This window comes from Danio rerio, chromosome 21, assembly GCF_049306965.1.
Source record: "Danio rerio strain Tuebingen ecotype United States chromosome 21, GRCz12tu, whole genome shotgun sequence".
Classification (NCBI taxonomy): Eukaryota; Metazoa; Chordata; class Actinopteri; order Cypriniformes; family Danionidae; genus Danio; species Danio rerio.
This window is the reverse complement of record NC_133196.1, coordinates 26,080,661-26,099,581: the sequence shown is the minus strand read 5'-3', so window position 1 is coordinate 26,099,581 and position 18,921 is coordinate 26,080,661. Positions and strand designations below refer to the sequence as shown.

At 35.8% G+C, this 18,921-nt stretch overlaps 1 protein-coding gene across 22 annotated transcripts in view; it reads left to right on the top strand.

Moving 5' to 3' along the window:
* The window catches only part of arhgap32b (Rho GTPase activating protein 32b), a 138,845-nt gene that overhangs the window by 25,020 nt on the left and 94,904 nt on the right, over window positions 1-18,921 (top strand). For 6 of the 22 annotated variants that reach the window (XM_073935357.1, XM_073935353.1, XM_021469079.3 and 3 more), the window contains exon 2: window positions 8,902-9,087. The exons of 11 other annotated variants lie outside the window; for them this stretch is intronic. The gene's annotated coding sequence lies outside the window, so the exon portion shown is untranslated. The remainder of the gene's footprint in view (window positions 1-8,901; window positions 9,088-18,921) is intronic. 5 more of the 22 variants (XR_012396794.1, XM_073935358.1, XM_073935354.1 and 2 more) reach the window with 1 other exon arrangement.

The window sequence follows — 18,921 nt, the reverse complement described above, 5'->3', positions numbered from 1 at the left end:
TGACCAAAATTTTATGTCGAGCCAACATCTTAAACCAGCGTCATATTGACTTCAAATATTGACATATGTTCGTTAAGCATGGCAACCATATCCAACGTCTGATAGATGTCGTAGTGTAAACGACCACACAACGTCAAGCGTCATTAGATGTTGATATTTGGTTGATTTTAGGTTGGACATTGGACATTGAAGTCGGCCTGATGTTGAGTTCTGACTTTGACCCGATTTTCATTTCCAAACAAAATGCATTGTCCCCCACAAAACACATCAATCTGACATCACATTGACTTCTTGTGCCTGCTGGGTGTTTAAGGCCATTTCAGTCATTATAAAGTAAACATCTGTCATTTTCTCATCAGTGACATGCACCTGAACAGTCTCTTGGTCAATAAGGATTTCAAACATCTTCTTGGACACTTTTAATGCTTCCAAACTGTTTGCTGCAATTATAAATGGGCCATGTCTTAAGGTAGTCCGTAATGATGCAGTTTACGTTCCATGTGTGATTTGATTGGACAGAAATCATAATACAGATTTTTCGAATACCCAAGAAATAATAAAGTAGAGACTGCAGGTTGAAGGAAAGTAGTGGAGTAAAAGTACTGATACTGCATTAAAAATGTACTTAAGGAAAAGTAGAAGTACACTTTTTTTAAAACTTCTTGGTGTATCAATATATCAACATTATCAAATGAAAAGCATATACAGCTAATGAGAAATAAAGTGCAAGAAAAATGAATAAAACGGACAATGTCTCTAAAAAGGATATTTAACAATTAGAATAAAAAGTGTATGAATATTATACGAGTGTATAATAATTCTATAAATAAGGCAAATGTGTTGATTGACCATTTCTAATGATGTACAGTACGTATATATTGCAACCAGTTTAGATGTCATTTCGTCCTCTGCAAGCAGTAATTTTTATATTTTTTATTTGTTTAGATTAAATCAATTATTTACTTTCGCTCTGTCTCACTGCTGTGTGCGCTGTCAGCTGTGAAGTAGTCTTTGGCAAAACAGTAATGCAAAAACACAACAACTTCAGAAAGCAAAAGTCAACTCCTGGACATTTTAGGACATTTAGAAACATCGGCCGGATGCTTTTTTTAAGCCTCAAAAAGGTGCATATCTTTGGAGAGAACATGAGACTGTCTTAGGAAGTGTTGTTGACGGTTCTTGTGCGCACTCAATGAGCAATGCGAAATGGGATGAGAAGATTTTTCTCTGGTTATTCAAACATGGATGTTTGGTTATCTTGGGCGGATACAAAAATTGTGTAAAAGGATGATAATATTGATTAAAAAAAACTGTCATCAAATATACTTTGGCAGACATTAATATACCTGGGCAGCCCGCCCTAGTAAATGCTAAACTTAAACTTGAGAAAAGATGAATGATTACTATGGTAGTAAAATAACATTTTAAAACTCTTATTTGTGAATATATATTTTTGTAATCAAGTGTAAAGTATGTAATGATTTATGGATAAGGATGCTGAGAAAAATACTGTAGGTGAGATAGTCTCTCAAATGTTCTATTTAGTTTAGTTTAGTTTAGTTTAAGCATAGTATTTCAGTAGACCAGAGGCCTTTAACAGTTAACTTGGCAAAGAACTGCTCCTCACTGGCAATGTTTCAGTAGCTTCCTGCTTTTTATTGGCTAAAGACAAGACCGTGTCTCCTTGTTACTGGAAGTCAAGTGGTGCCATATTTTTTCCTTCTGATGTTGGACCACTAATTTTATCTCCTCTATACATGCAGCAATCTTCAGAAGTCTGCCTTTTCTATTTATACTGGGTCCTAATTAGGGGATTCAAGTAGTCTGAAGAATTGGCTCCTACATGTGTACCCTGAGGTGCTGACTGTTTTTTCCTTTCTTCTCTCAATTAAATCCAGAAACCAGAGATGTTGGAAGTTTTAAGCAGTTTGTATACCTGATTGTGTTTTTTATGTTTAAAGAGGAGTGTTTTAGACAATGGAAATTTTAATTGTGGCAGGTTGTATGTTAGGGAATCTTGATTTTCTAAAGTTTGAACTTGTGCATAGTTCAAACGGACACAAAAGCTGTTGTTAATTGTGATAAAAAAGTGATGGGTAACAAATGAGACCATAGGGCTGCACGATTTGGAGGAAAAATCTAATTGCAATTTATTTGATTAAAATTGTGATTTGCAATTTCTTTTGTTATTATGTTGTTTTTTATTCATTTTTAAATATATTTTTAGTGCAATTTACCATTATTTCATAAAAGAGCTAAAGGTTTGATGTGGTTGTTTTAATAGGACAAAATAAAGACCAAGCATATTGACCAATAAAGACCAATAAAGCTGTCAGTTGTCATGACAAATTAAGAAAAGAACTACAGTATTTTAAGTTCAATTAAATAAGTTGTATATAATATCTTATATTTAGATATACTTTTATATTTAGCTTGTGTTACATTTTTCATATTGATTTCATGACATTCACGGTGCTCTGACAATGCTTTCCATACACATTTGTAGATTTAACTTCACAGCACAAGAATTCTTGTAAAAATGTCTAATTTATAAATATATCTATATTTTAAATTATTTGTTATACAACTTTGTCTTTTAATCGAGCAGTCAGATATATGAACTGTACCTTTAATTTGACCTGCTGAAAGAAAAAACTTTTTAAATGTGTCAAAAACAACTCAAGTACATACACAGAACAACATGAGCATTTATAGCTAATAAACACACCGCTATCCCCCTTGCTATTTGAGTGTTGTCGACTAAGTTCTGTGATTGGTCATTGTGTCTCTGCACTCAACAGAAAGAGCTGCGATTGGCTCCAACGGTCTGCGCGGCTCTGTCGTACGAATAAATGGCTGTGGTTACAGTCTATAATATGTGGTTATCACAGAGAGAGAGAAGCAGAGTAGAGATGAAGTTGTAACAGTTGTCTGCTTTTTAAGTAACGTAATTTGAATTGTTTTAATATTCGCACTCGCCTCATTCGTCATAGAAATAACCAAAATAATCGCAGCTTTTGCGATTTTGAAAATCGCACCTTTTCAAATCACGATTTTGGTTTCAAATTGATTAATCGTGCAGGCAGACATCACTGTTAAAACATTAAAAGCTGTTGTATTTGAGAATTCCTGCAAAAAGCAATTTCTGTGGTTGCGTTTGTGAGATCTCTATTCCCTAACAATGCATACCCAAACAGATCATTTTTACATTTGTAGCCAACTGTTTATGGCTTTATAGTTGGTGAAATTTAATTTGATGCTTTATTTGGAGCTGGCTTGCATAAGAAAGGTCAGTCGGGAAATTATTACTTCACAATTTTCCCTTCCTGCAGGGGAGAGTTTGTATTTGCTCTCTCATTATTAGGTTTATTTTAAACATAGCCATAGCTTGAATTTCTATTGAGGCAAAAACTAGGGTAGCTGTAATTTGATGAAGCAATTAAGCATAATGATGCATCCATGCATGCAGACATAACCTATTCTTCCTGCACACTGAGGGATAATTAATGTCAGCGACACAGGGCATGGATCTGATTGTGCATTTCAAACTAACTAGTGCTCTGAGTCCAGTGCTGCATCTAAATGACAATCAGATGATTTAGAATTTCACTTCCCATACCAACCTTGCTGCAGATGCCTTGAAGCCCGAGCTCTTGGATTTGTGTTTTGGCCTTGTAAGGAGACATGGTTTAAGCAACAGGCTTTTGGTTCACTTTTCTATGTAATGAGGTAGTGTATCATTCTGTCTTTCTGTGCAAAGATGCCGGTGAAATAAAAGTGAGGCCCTGATGAAACACACAGTCTCGGTTTCATGAATATTTATGCCGTATGCTGTTGGTTGACGGCCTAGATTTCTTTCCGTCTCTTTTTTTAGGGGCTGGGATGGAGAGAAGAAGGAAATTCTTTGCATTTAATAAGAGAGAGGGATGTTTATCAGGCCCGTGAATCTCTGCTGGATGAGCTTAGGTGAGGTGCTGTTCCTGTTTAGTGCCAGGATGGCACTGACAGGATTATCGTGCCGTGTTATTTCTGCCTCATTAATCAAAGTAAGAGGCATGACGATGAGATCGAGACGGTTCACAAAGAATTTAATCCATGCAGGGACCGCACGCATGCTTACCTTTCGCTAGTGGCTCTTTTGATTTGATCGCCGAATGTAATCCTTCCGCACAATCACAACCAATTCAAAAGATATTTTATGTCATGTGCAGAAGGAGTTTGGACTGTTGAGATTTCCTAGTGTGCGGGGCCATTCGGATAAACGCCAGAAATGTAAAAATCTGTGAAACGTACTGGCACTGATAAACAGGGCACTCACTGCTAACTGACCGCATTTGATAAGTGGCCAGAAGATGGAAGATAACTGCGAGGAGTCTTCATTATCAGTTATTGCATTGAGTTAGAGTCCTCTGAAGGCCATTGTATTATGCTTTGCATTCTATCTAGTTGATAAACAGTCTAACTGATGTATTTTATCTCTTTCTGTGCCACTCCACAAGGTTCCTGGGATTCGGCCTTCAAGGCGTTGCGTCTGAAGTGTGAAACTGCAGAATTTCCTCATTTAACTTCTGTAGAGTTTATTTAGCTGTGAACCTGGCTCCAGAAAGTAGTGATGAACTGCATTAGTGAAATCACTAAACCATTCCACAAAACCACTGCAGAGGCCATAAAGAAAATTAGCCTCAGAGCACATCTCTGTCTGACTCATTTTGCATTCTCATTTTTTTCCCTCTGTCTGTTTTTCAAAGCTTCTCCCCTGGTGTTTTGAAGCTCATATTGTTTTTTGTATTTGGGTGTGTTTGAGCATGTAGTATTGCCATTTAATAGACTTAGTAATCAGGAAAAACACATAAAAATGTACTTTTTCATTTTCATTTTTTATTTGTTCTATTCATCCTATTCATCCTTCATCCTAAATCTATGGTAAAAGTTATTTAAGATGACAAATGCCATGTTTTCTGTCTTTGTATGATTCATTCATTAATCCTGATGAAATCATCTTGGGTTTTTACATAAAATTGTAATTCTGAATTTTACTCTCCTCCACAAAGACCTCTGTTCATCTTTAGAACACAAATGAACATTTTAATGAAATCGTTGCCCTTCCACTGGAAGTCTGTTCATCAAAACTCTCATACTTCAGAACATTTGTAAAAATATGAACCATGTTAATCCAGTCTTCTAAAACAACGTGGTTGCTTAATATTATGAATTGCTATAATTTAGGTGTTCTTTACATGTAGTCTGCAAATTATACATTGGGGGTGTCAACATTTTTGGTAATATTAGTTTGTGTAATACATTCATCAGTTATTAAAATATATGTATTTACTTAAATTAGATTTAATTTATTATTAAAACTTATGTTTTGTGGGATAGGCTAATTAGTGTATTCTGACCTGATTAGCTATTTTTACTTTTAGGCTATATGTGGAACAAACATCTATTTTATGAGAAATCAGTCTTGTGAACTTTTATGGTGTCTATTAGTGCTCTAAATCTGCCAGTTTCCGACTGTTGAATGACTTTTTGTCGCATAAGTGGACTGGCACGATTATGCATTCACAATGGTATGAACTGTTATAGAGTTGGTTACATGGATATCTATTATTTTAATTGTTAACATCATTATTTAAAATAACCAGAGTGAACTTTTTTTTAAAGATTTTTGACATCCTTCAGTGGGATCAAGCTTTAATTAAGGGGTCTATCCCCCCCTGTTTACATGCAAGGATTGACAAACAAACCGCTCTGATTCTTGTGGAAGCTCAAATTAGCCGACATAAAGAATGAAGCTCTTTGGTATTAATATCACTTCATGGCTTAATATCACTTAATTTAAATGACTGAGCAATGTATTTGTTATAAACTTAAGTCTGTTTGAAGTGATTATATCTCCTCAGAAGACTTGGATTAAGCTATTTGATTTAATTGTGTTAAAAAGATGAAAAAAGGGTTGTTGTATGTTTTATTTTTGTCTTCTGTAAAATTGTCTAACATTTAAAATAATAAAATATTATTCTCGGCACATTTCTGAGGAATCATGTCACAACTAATGTCTATTAAAAAATTCGTCTGTGCTGTCACAAAAATTAATAGTATTTTAGAATGTATTACAATATTAAAATGTAATTTAAAACTATAATGGTACAGTGCTTCCCACAGGTTTTAAATATACTTGTGGTGGTAGCCGGATTGAAATACACTTTTTACCCACAGCACATAAACAGTTAAGTATATGCGACAAACAAAACATAATTCGATTTTTAACAATATTTTAATTTAATTTATTAAGAAACTGTTAAACGGTTTCTTTTCAAATCCACTATTTCTATTACTTTTATGCTATTCAGGAGCCATGTGCACCCACTGACAGGTAAAATCTGCTTTTCTCTAACGTCATCTCATTCAAGTTCAAGTTGCTTTATTGGCATGACATTTTATTCAGTCTTGCCAAAGCAATTTAGATGTATAAAATATGCAATATTAACATCAAATTAATAAAATACACAGCAAATAAGAAATAAATAAAATAGTAAAGCAGTAAAAACTGACTAAAAAAAATGATCTCAAATTATAATAACTGCAATAATAAAACATGTAGATTTCAATAAGGCAAATGAGTTGATTTAGCTATTTCTAATGGTGTACAAATATTTTGCAGCCAATTTAGATCTAATTTCATCCTCTCCGACTGTTTAGTAAAGTTTTGAGTCATTTAGATTAAAGAATGAATTTATATTGAAACATTTTAAACATGTTTCTCTCGCTCTCGCGGCTATATGCATACATTAGACAACAGCTTTAGAAAGCGAAAGCAAAAATAAATCCCAGACATTTTAGCAGATTTAAAAACCATGGCCGGACACATAAGTACCAAAATGGTGCGTCTCTTTGGTCTCTTTGCAGACCATGTGAAAGTTATGTGCCTGTGGGACTGTTAACGGGTCTTGCGCACATAGAAGCTACAAATGAATAAACAAGAGAAGATTTTGCATTACTTAATAAATCGTGGATGTTTGGTTATATTGGGCGGATACAAAAAAAGTGTCAAAGCATAATAATAGTAAAATAAATAAATAAATAAATAAAAAAAAGACAAAATATAAAAGTCTATGTGTGGGAAGCACTGATGATATTTAGCAGTATTACATTTTTTACTGTATTTTTCCTTAATGCAGCTTTCACATTAGAGACTTTTCAAAAACTTAAAGAGCCCATATTATGGGTTTTTGAAAATTCCCCTCCATGTAGTGTGTAACACAGCTCTAAGTGAAGTGGAGTATCCAGCTAAGGCTTAAATCTGTTAGTGTACAGTGTTTAAAACGGTTGATTCATCTATAAAAGAGTCGACTCATAGTGCTTCAAACGAGTCGCCTTGATACGGATTCATTAGGTGTTTCGCCATGACGTACGAACGAAACCAAGTTATTCACGTGCACGCGCAAACCCGGGAGATTTCAAACCTGAGGCCCCGCCCTCTGACGCAGAAACCGAGACACACACACACACACACACACCCACAAACACACACACACAAACATGCCGGTCGATTGAAGTCACACTGCAGATGGATATATTGAGTCTCTACCCAAAGATGAAACCTCAGCATTATAGCCAAGCAGTTGGAAACTACTGGAAACTTCTGGAAGCTACATGCTACAAAGAATACTTCATCAGCGTTTGTTAAAGGAAGGATCAGTAAAGAGTAACTTACTGATAGACGTCAGGATGGGTTTCTTCCTCCATTTCTCAAGTGTAAGTACGTGCGATTAAAGTTGCCTCGTTGACTCTAGCTTGCAAATGTATTTAGTTGTGATTTGTTACTTGTAACCGCGTGTACTGTATCAGGTTAACTGGCTATATTCTCTTATCGTGTGCAAAGTCACGTTAAAAACGCGACGCGTGCTGCGTTAACGGAGCTCCGTGGACGGGGAGTAACGTTAGTGTGTGTGTCTGTGTGTGCGTGCGCGCGCTGTCGTCCGGAGGTGTGTGTGTTTGTGTGTGTGTTTGTGTGTGTGTGTGTGTGTGTGTGTGTGTGTGTGTGTGTGCGCGCGTTGTCGTCCGGAGCAGGGTTAAGTGCGTATGTGTGTGTGTGTGTGTGTGTGTCTGTGAAAAGAGCAGAGTGAGAAGGAGATCTCCTCAACTGTTTTTGGAGTTTTTGTTCAATAAAATAGTCAGTCGTCTGTATTTTCAAGTCCATAGTCTGTATTTACATTGACCCACTGGCAGCTAAAATCCACGCCTACACTATCAAGCGTGTATGAACTGTGATTACTTTTATATTGCTGATTAGCTGTTTGGCATTTCATTCTCTGACTGAAGGCAGTCGACCAATCGCAACAGACTGTCATTGGTCCAATCAGCGCAGATTAGCTTCGCGCTAAGGAGGGGTTTGGGAACAAATGAATCCCTGAACGATTCATACAGGAGTCGCTGGGATAATTAGGTAAAAATAAATGCAGATTATAAGACCATGAAAGTGTTTTTTGACCTTGCATGCATATTAAACTGTTGTTGGAGACCCTTACAACCAAGATATGACCCTATTTCATGTATAATATGGGCTCTTTAACCATTCATTTCGTCTCCAAATTTACAGGCTTTTATTTTCCGTGCACATTTGTCATTGAAACACAGACACAGCATTGTGCAGTGCTAGTTTCACATGCATGAAACAGTTGCAGAATATATTTTCTCAGATTTGTAGTCATAGGCCTGGTAGTGACCTGTAGCCCACGCAGGCTCCGTGTTGTGGGACAGTGGGCTGCTCTCACCACGACCCCACTCTGCTGGATTTGTACAGCCGATCTGCCGAAGCTGTAGGTTTCCGGCCTGCATTGTTTGCAGTGGAGAGTCTTTTCTATGAGCCCACTGAGCCAGTTTTTTTTTTTTTTCCAGGCTTGAGTGTCTCAGTCCAGCAGTCTCCGCCTGTTCCCATTCATACTGACGGCTGCCCACTTCCCATGTAAGCCAGCAGTATAAGCAGAGCCCGGGCTATTCATCAGCACTGACCTTTTCTCCCAAGATTCGGCCAGATTGATTACTGATGTCTGATGCGGGGCGACATACCCATTCGGCCATACCGTATGTTTTGAAATGTTCAAATAATACACAGTGACGTTACACACACACACACACACACACACACACACACACACACACACACACACACACACACACACACACACACACACACACAGCCTCCTTTCTAAAATAATACTACAACAGCCAGGTCTTTCATTACTCATTTGCTCTTCTATATTGAAGAGGGGTTTGATTTCCAAATATAGTAAGTTCAGGTGGGCTAACGGTACAGACTGTCCCTTTGTTTTCTCTATCTAATTAAGCATGAACAGCCGCCTAATAGCATTGCCCTAGGGAAGGAGCAGCAAAGCGCTTCTAAGCATGCTAATTACTCTCACACAGGTTTTAGGTCTAAAATTTCCAGGCTAGAGCAACAGTAGCATGATAAATGCCCTTGTAGATCAAAACACACTGACAGGTCCTTCCTTGATGATGTGGTTTACTTAACTCTCACTTTTTTGCACTCTAGTGACCGCGCATATTTCCTCTTTGCAGTGTTGGTTTGGCAGGTTGCTGTATTGAATCTGGCAGAGCTTTTAAAAGTTCCCCGAACTCTAAATGAAAGGGAAAGGACATGCTGAGTCACCCTTCACAGAAAGTGATATTATAGCACTATTTCCAAAACGCATCACTCTGTATCTGCCACATGATAAATTGCACACATTTCCTCAAGTTTTGGGCTTAAAATATGTCTTTTTGGTGTTGGCTGAGCACTTGTTTTCCTCAGTGGTCATGGTACGGCGATTGGAGATTGGAAGTCGTGATGTATTCGTCTTAATTGTGCTAAACGCAGAAGCATCTGACTTCCAGCGCAGTCATTTTTCACAGGGTCAGTGATGCTCAACATAACCTAGACGGCCAGATAATGTGGATTTGTATTTATTTATTTATTTATTTTCCTCTCATTGTCCGATGTAAGTTGTGAGTATACAAATCCTGTGTAAATCCGTTCAAAGCTGCAGTATTCCTGGCGTATTATTCAGTGGGGCAGGGCTTCATCAGAGCTCTGACAGTGTTTTGCTCATAGACTTGCCGAATGGCTGCTGTGTTTACTCTTATCTCTGCTTTCTTCACTGGATTTATAGAGCTGCTCTTCCTTTTGACACAACCTGCAGTAATTATCCATTCACCAAGTACAAGTTTGCTCATCAGCCTCTCTTTTGTCTATGTAAAAAGTCAAAGCAAGCATGTGTATCTTGCGAAATGGAGACATCATGCAGTGCTTCTGAAAAATAAATAATTTTAATGTGTATATTTGTCTTGTTTTCTAGAAAAAAATCTAAATAAATGTTTGAAAGCAGATTATTTCCACTGTTTAATAAAGTAAATTTAAAGACCTGCTTTTACAGAATGTCTTGACATGTTTGTTTTTCCCATGAATTTTTTTTAAAGCTCAAAGCTTATTGTTGTAATGTTTATGCTTTAAATCAAGAAATAAACTCAGCAATATTCTCTATAAAGTTAAGTAACACTTTGTTGGTCTAGATGCCTATAAAGCCTGGTTTATATTTCTGCGCCGAGTGATCGGCATGACTCATGGCGCTCAGAGGCGGGAACTGGCGGACGTGCAACAAATTTAATCATAAGAAAAACACAAAACATCTGCGACGTGAATTTACACTTTTAAGAGATGCGTGTCAGCTACGGCTTCAGCCATGACAAAGGCTATGTGACCATTTAAAGGCTGAGCCAGATCATACTTGTGTGCTGCTTGTGTCCTGTGAGCCCTAGACAGATGAGTGTTAATGTAACACTTCCACAAGATGAAATTGCCAAAATGTAACACTGTCAGAGTTCTATAACAACACTGCAAAAACAAACTATACAAACTATATCAGGGTTTCTGCAGGGTCTTAATCTCTTAAATCTCAAAATCAAACTTTTAGGCCTTAAAATCTTTAATTTATTGAAATACTGTGTTTCAGGCCTTACATTTTCTTTGATCATGCATTGCGACCCAATCTGGCAAACACCCACAACAATTCATCTCAATAAAACTTTAAACTCTATTAACCATAATAGTTGAATTATTTTCCTTATAATTGTTTTAAAATGATCTATGTATTAACTGCTAAGAACAAACTGTCTGACCTGGACAGTTTGTTGTGTGTAGGTTTATTTTATTATAGTTTTTAAAACTTTTAAAACATTTGTTCGTTTTTTAATTTTAAAGAGTTTATGTTGGGTAAAAAGTGTATGGATACATGTAAAGGTTGCATGTTTTAACACAATATATTAGAAAGTATTTTTTTATTATTGTATTATTAAATTTACTAAATTATAATTGTTTTTGATTGGGCAAATAAAAATCTTTTCCATCTGTTCCATTTTAAAAATTCCTTAGCATTTAGCCCTTTTGAGTATAAAATTTCATTTATAATGGTCTTAAAAATGACTTAAAGTTTTACATTTTACTTGAAACCTGCAGAAACACTGTATATACATTAGGACTGCGTGATTTTAAATATTGCTAATGCTATATGAATACAGTTTCACATGATTTTGAGTTTGATAGGTAGCAGTAATCAGGTACATAAATTGAATTATCACCTTTTCTAACTTGGTTTAGTCTCAATTCTTGATCAAACATGTAAAAAATACAGTGATTAAATACAACTCTGTTCTAATTCAGACTCAACATTGCATATCTTTGCAGTGTGACTATTGTGCATGCGCACATTGCAATATTAATGCTAAAGCGATATATTATGCAGCCCTAGTATACGTATATGTATTTTCAAATTAAGAGTAAGGCTGGGTAATTAATTGAAAAGTAATCGAAATCGATATTCAGAATCTACAATCAATCTAATTTTTCCTGGTCAATTTTTTTATTTTCCCTACTGTGTGTGGAGTTACGTGACCCCGAACTGTTAAGGCTGAATTATACTTATTATATAATGATTTATACTTAATATTATGATAATGTACTTCTACCAAGAGCATGTGTACAGTCCAGCGCAGCCTTCACATACCCACGCACCTTTTAAAAAAATGAACTTGCACGTTACAATGACGCATAGTTCAAGCTTTGTGATTGGTCGGTTTGGTAGCGTTGTAGACAGTGGGCAGCGCAGAGAGACAAATTTTAGGCAATGTTTGTTTTAATTTCAGTTGTTTAGTGTTGATATTTAATAAACAATTATATAGATAGTAGATAGTGTGTTTACTTCAATTATTTTAAAATCAAGGAATGCACAATACATTCAGAAATCTCCCACTTGTAATTTTTTAAATAAATAAATAAATAAAATAATGGTTCATTAATTGTAATCGAGTTAAAATGTTGATTTTTAGGCCAAATCGCCCAGCCAGAGTTATTCTTTTTTAGAAGATTAATTAAGATTAAGAACATTTATTTGCAATGCACCCAAACCTCACAGTTTCACAGATGTTCACCTTGGAGTGCATAGTTGATTTATATGTTTTCCACGCTGAATCTCAAGCTGTTTTTTAATGAACTGATCCCTGAAAGTCTCCCCATGTATTTGATGTGTTTTTCATGCTTTTACATTATTTTCACTCAGAAATAATGCATAGTTTAGCAGCATCAGACAATGCAAAGAAATTAATCTTGCATTATTGAGGTGTTGCCTGACAGCTGTGAAAAATAGTGACAAAACATTATTCCTAGTTTTAAAATGCTGTGCATCCCTTTGGATATTTTAATAGATTCTCTGACCGGCCTCATGTTACATGTGTTGAGGTAATTCTCTGCAGAGGCAGGGCCTTGCCCTCTGATGTAATGCCATGTAAACAAATCCGCATCTTTTTCACATTAGTGCAGGCCACCACATCTTACCCCAGACAGATTGTCTGACTGTCAATGAGATCATGTTTCAGCCAGATCTTCATGAAGCTGATGCTCCGTTATGGCAGTCTGGGGGTCTGATACCATTGGGTTTATAAAAATGTGTTCTTGTTTTTTCTTTGTAAATTCTGAAATTAAAATCTTCACTTCTCAAATTTGCTTGGGAATGAAGTGAGACAGATTAATTAATGCATGAGCACATGTTTCAGCTTGACCTATTCCAAGAATCTTTGTTTTTATTTTACTTATAATAATACTGGAATGGTTTTGAGTAAACAGTGTTGTGAGTGTTTATTATAACTGTCCAAAGAGCTTTTCATTTGTCAATGTCAGGCACCAGCCAAAGTGATAAAATGCTTTTTCCGGTTTCTTCCTCAGCTGAATTAGATGAGTCCACAGTAATTTGACTCTCATGAAACACTGAATTGTCGCAATGCCATGTAAATGTCAGGAGTTATTTCTTATTGCCCAATGGTGGGAGGCAAAGAGAACATCTTTGAATCAGAAGCAAGGAATGAGGAGAGGACAACTCTTGTAAAACCTACCCAACACATGACTGCCGTACAAGAGAACCTATTCATAAATCTAGTAAATGGTTCACACAGGATCACTTAGATTCTCGAGAAATGTATATATCTCCCTTCTCTAAGGCAGCTTGACATGTGTCCTGTACAGATTTGCCAATGCTAGAATGGATCATAATAAGATCAGTAGGAACAGAAGAAATGCCCAAGATGACAGAGTGTAGAGAATTGGATTTGTGGTTTTTCAGTATTTTATGTCTCCTGTAATTCAAGCTGTCTTGCACTTGGTGTTTGAATAAACGCATACAGTAATGTGTTTCTTCATGTTATTGTTTTGTAATAATGTTTTCTAATCATTTATATAGTTTGGTTTAGTTATTTTAGGTAAAAGGGCTAAAGGTAAGGTAAAAGTTAAAAAAAAAAATCAGGTCATTTATTATACCCTGTTGAAAATTTCAGTTTTTATGTCAGGCATTGCATCTTTTGGTGTTTTTCTTCTGTGCCTTTAAATGCATCTCCCTGCCCACTATTTGGGCATGTGGCTTCAGAGAGATAAGACTAGGGATGGGTATCGTTTAGGTTTTAACGGTATTACTACTTTTATTGATACTGCTTATCGGTTATCGGTTCTGTACTTTACAGATTCTTATATCTGTACTTTTTGTACTGTTTTTTTTTTTTTTTTTGTAAAATAAGACAAAACCAAATTTAAATAAATTATGTAAAAAAATGTACAATGGTTTAAAGGAAAATAACTTTTTAACAATTCTTCTGGAAAAAATTAAACTTTTCTGGCAGAAGACATTATCTTTTTTAATTTTTGGTAACAGGGAAAATACCCTCTTTGAGTTGCAAAATGCAGTTAAATGACAATATTTATGATTTTTCATTAACACATTTACATAAATTAGTTAACAGTGTTTTGGGAGTTAACTGTGTTTTAATACAGTTTTGGAGCAATGTAAAAATAAGCAGTTTTTTTAAAAATAATTTCTTTAAGCATAGTTTATTATTAGGCTATTTATAGGCTATATTTGTAAATATAGCTGATATAAAATCATGTTTAAGGTTTTTTTAAGCTACTGTAGAATAAAATACTATTTTCATTGTAACCGAATGTGTGTGTTTATTTAACTATCAACATAACAATGATGATGGAATGTTACCGTTAGTAGCTAGGCAGTTAAAAACCGTTCATTACTTTTCATTGCACTTTTGAAAGATACTTTTACTCTGCCAGATTGCTTGTGTTTCTGTTTATACAAACAACTTGTTCCGTTTGTTGCAACGGGCATTGTCACTGTCCACTCGGGAAATACAACCCATTTGGTTACTTCCACAAGCTTACGAGCTGTGTGCGCGCAAGTCTATGTTGTGAGCTTTCTGTGTGTGCTTTTTAAGTACGAGCCTCCGTTTAGTGCGCGCGCACAGCCGAGAACTGTGAAGGCTTTCATCCTTGATGCGCTTGCCGGAAACGCGAGCATTTCTCTTGTGAGATTGCCAGCTGTGCAGACGAATATCAAATATCAAAAATTAGAAAAGGTTGATCTGTTAAATTATGCGACTGCAAGTAATGTTTATTCAGCAATAATTCTCCAGTACCGATAGCAGAACAGTTAATGTCAGACCTTATCAATACTTCTGTCTTTCATAATGTAGCACTGATACAGATATAGTACAGAGTTTTAGTAACCATCAGTTGTTATGATAAACACAGCAAAATGACAGACAGCAACTCAGACATGATGAAGCCACAAATACCATAAGACTAAACCAGGAGCTTTCCTAATGGTTATTAGATTGAGTTTTTGTGAAGTTTATTCAGTCTGCTTGTAATGATGAATGAGCCACACTCAAATGGCGTTACAATGTTTAATACACGTTACTGTTTTTTTTTTTTTTTTCTCATTTGCTCGTATTTGGAAGGATGCTCAAACATGCTGCTTGTTGTTTATATCACTACATAAAGTGTGACTTTACATACTATTCCTACACACATTTCTGTCACAACAGCTTGCAAAAGTTGATTTTGCATAGTAGTTAGCCCTCCAATCAGCTGTACAGCATTTTATCACATTTTTATCTCATTTGCAATCACACCGCTTGTTCAGAATGTCTTGGCCTATTTTGTTTTATTGTTTAAAGAGACATGCTGTATTTTCCTTTCATAATTATCTAAATGAAGTTTTAGTCACTCTCAAGTGGTTTCAAAGCTTAATGAGTTTTGTTGTTGTTGTTAAATGCTAAAGAAGCCATTTTAATTAATCTTGGTAGCCAAAGTAAATGACAACTTTTACATTTTTGACTGAGCTGTCCTTTTAACCTCTGTTAGCTTGGCAGCCTGCTAATCCCTGGCTCTGTTGGAAACAACTGTCAGCCAGGCTCTTGTGTGGTTCACGTGTCATGAACACTTCCAGTTCCGTTATTTCTGATGTTTTGTATTCTACTTTAGTAGACAGCTTTCTATATAGACAGTGACACTCACTAGACTTGTGTGGAATATAAAGTTCTTAAGGGTTTAAAATTGGCAAACCATATTTGATTTGCATGCTGTATAATACGGTTAGCCTAAACTGTAACATCAACCAGTTGCTCAGCTCAGAAAATGTCATTTACAAAAAGAAACTTTGCCCAAGTTCACCTCTGCCAGCAACAAACTCTCGCAACAGCCCATCCTTCTCATTGACATGAAGCTGCTTTTTGAGTGAGCGTGGGTGTGCTGTGCTTCCTACAATTTTTCTGCCTGCCAGTCTTTCATGAAGTTCTCCCTGTCTCCTTCAAAGGACACAAAGAAAGCCGCGTGGCTACTAAAAGAGGGTGGCTGTGTGGGTTTAGAGGTTTGTTGTTTTAAATGAATGAGGGATGTTCTCTTGTTCGGTTTGTCATTTATCCTTTCTCTGCAATTAAATCCACTCACAGCTTTGGGGTGGGTGTTTTCCTGCGTGACAAACGTTAGCTTTCCCTGTGAATGGGTGGCAACTTTAATGATACCATTAACAAGATTTAATAACCCACAATAAGTACCTGCTTTTGCATTGGGGGTGAGCACATTAGATTGTCTTTCACTTGGAGATTAAATTGATTTATTGATTTGGTTCTTCAACTGACAATGACCAGTGAAAATTCTGAACTTAAACTCCCACTGTTATGTTATTCATGGTTCCTATTTGAACTTTGCAGATCTCATACGACAGGTTTACATGATAGTCAGAAAAACTTGAATATGTATTTCACTTTCTTTCAATGATTTTTAACTACTTGATCTACCAAAACCTTCAACGCCAACATGACTTTAGCAGGACAACTAATCTCATAAACATTTCGGTTGAGCAAATGAATGCTAAGAATAGTGCAGCACAATTATTTGAATTTCTAATCATGACTACAGATGTCATGATTACATATTTGTTCAATTGGTTTGTGATTACAGAAAAAAAAAATCAATAATGATCATAATAATATATCTTGCGTGCATAAAAGGTGTGTTGTGTTCAAATACACAAACACAGCAGTGAGAGCTGAACACACGAAACCCGAAGTGGACAAAACCAAGTCATTCTTTGTAAACTAATAGTAAGGTCCCAAATGTCCAACAATTTAAGCTTTCATTATTACCCAAGTTTTGATATCGCAAGTGCACATGCAAGAAGCATGCACTGCATTAAGCTTTTGTTATTTAAAATTCACTGAACCTCAAGGCTGAAGAGAACATACTTCATAAGCTTTGAGAAGTGCCTCATCTTTCTGAACCTGTGAAAGTTACGAAGCACACATTAAGTCAGACTTCTAAATGGTAGAACTCAATTATATCCAATAATTATGCCAACATGCCTGACTTGAAGATAATTCAATCGGTAATACCTTAGAATGTAAAGAGTTTTCTGAAATGTTCTACTTTAAAGCATTAGGTTTACTCGCCCACTCACTTTGCTTTGGTCAATTGTCTGCTTTTAATCAGGGGTCTCCAACGTAGAATAAACTGCCAATTTCTATGGCAAATGTTTTACACAACGTTACCACACCTCAGTGCTGGAAAACACCCACACAAGACAGCCAATTTAGTTTATCCAATCCTCCTATATATCTGTGGTGGAAAGTAGGGGATCACAGGGAGAACATGAAAACTCTACACAGAAAGGCTTCCAGGTTCAGCCAGGACTCAAACCAGTGACCTACTTGCTGTGAGGCAATCATGCTGCCAACCACTTAACTACCATGACATGCCAGCCTTACACTGTACATATACATACATAGTTAAAAGACATTGCAATCAAACTAGGGCTGGATGATAAAATCAGTATATTTATTGACAGAACACCATTGTCAATAATGATAAAAAAAGTTCTGGATAAAGTTTCGGTATGAAGCGCTGTAGCTTTATTAATGCGGCGGCTGAGTGAGTGCCTTGAAGGAATGCCAATAAACTTTTGGATGTAAGTTTGTCTTTTCCAATGGAGACCCGCAACTTGCACATGGTGTGCAAGTGGCGAACATGTGAAGCGCACATTTTCCAGGTACACCTAATTAAAAAAAAGCATCTGAACTGTTCTGAATGTTGCGAGTGCAACACGATTCATTCAAGTAGAACTAACCAATCTGCTTCACAGTTTGTATGGAATATACACATTTCAGTAATAATGGCAGCCTAATTACCTCAGATAAACAGAGTGCATCCAAACACTGCAGTGCTGTTTACATTTCTCCATAAGCTTGCATCTGAGTTGCAGCAATGATTTGTCCATTTGTTATCCTCTGAGAAAACGATTGATGGTTGCCTAGTTACAAAAGAAGCCATAGAAAATGGTAAAGGAAACCGCTCGCTCGTGTCGTTGTCACTTCTGATCAGAATAACAACACATACGAAGATAAGTGCTGTATAGCAGCAATGAGGAGATTGCAATAAAAGGGATGTAAGGTTGTTCCCAGAGAGGCTTTTAGTTTTTTTTTATTATGTATTTCAGCCACTAGCTGCCCATCTGTATGATTTTTTTTTAGCATACGGGTAATGTATTCATTAACAATGTCAATGTGTAATGTTAAGTATAAATTTAAATAATGATGGTTAGTTTCTTTACTTGAAAGCTCAGATTTGATTATCATATTTAGTTTTGTTTATAGAGTTTGAGGTTTACCGCATCATTATTATTGACACCTTACAGACGTTCATCTACCTTTACAATTACACACACTTTGTAACATTTTATTCATCAAGTTTAAGAGTCTTTATAACACTTATGTTTACTTTATTATAAATAGATCAGATATTTTCGTTAACTATTTTTGTTTTTGACTATTAAAACCATTTGCCTTAGTGTAATGTTGGTAAATAAAAAAAATACAAAAATTGTTTAAATGACAAAAAATCCTAATATTCCTTAACAGATCAATAATCATCAATATTGAATGATATAAAACATAATATCTTGATCTTTTTTATTTATTTATTTATTTTTATTTTTTTGCAATATCGCCCAGCCCTAAATCAAACCCATCTTTTGT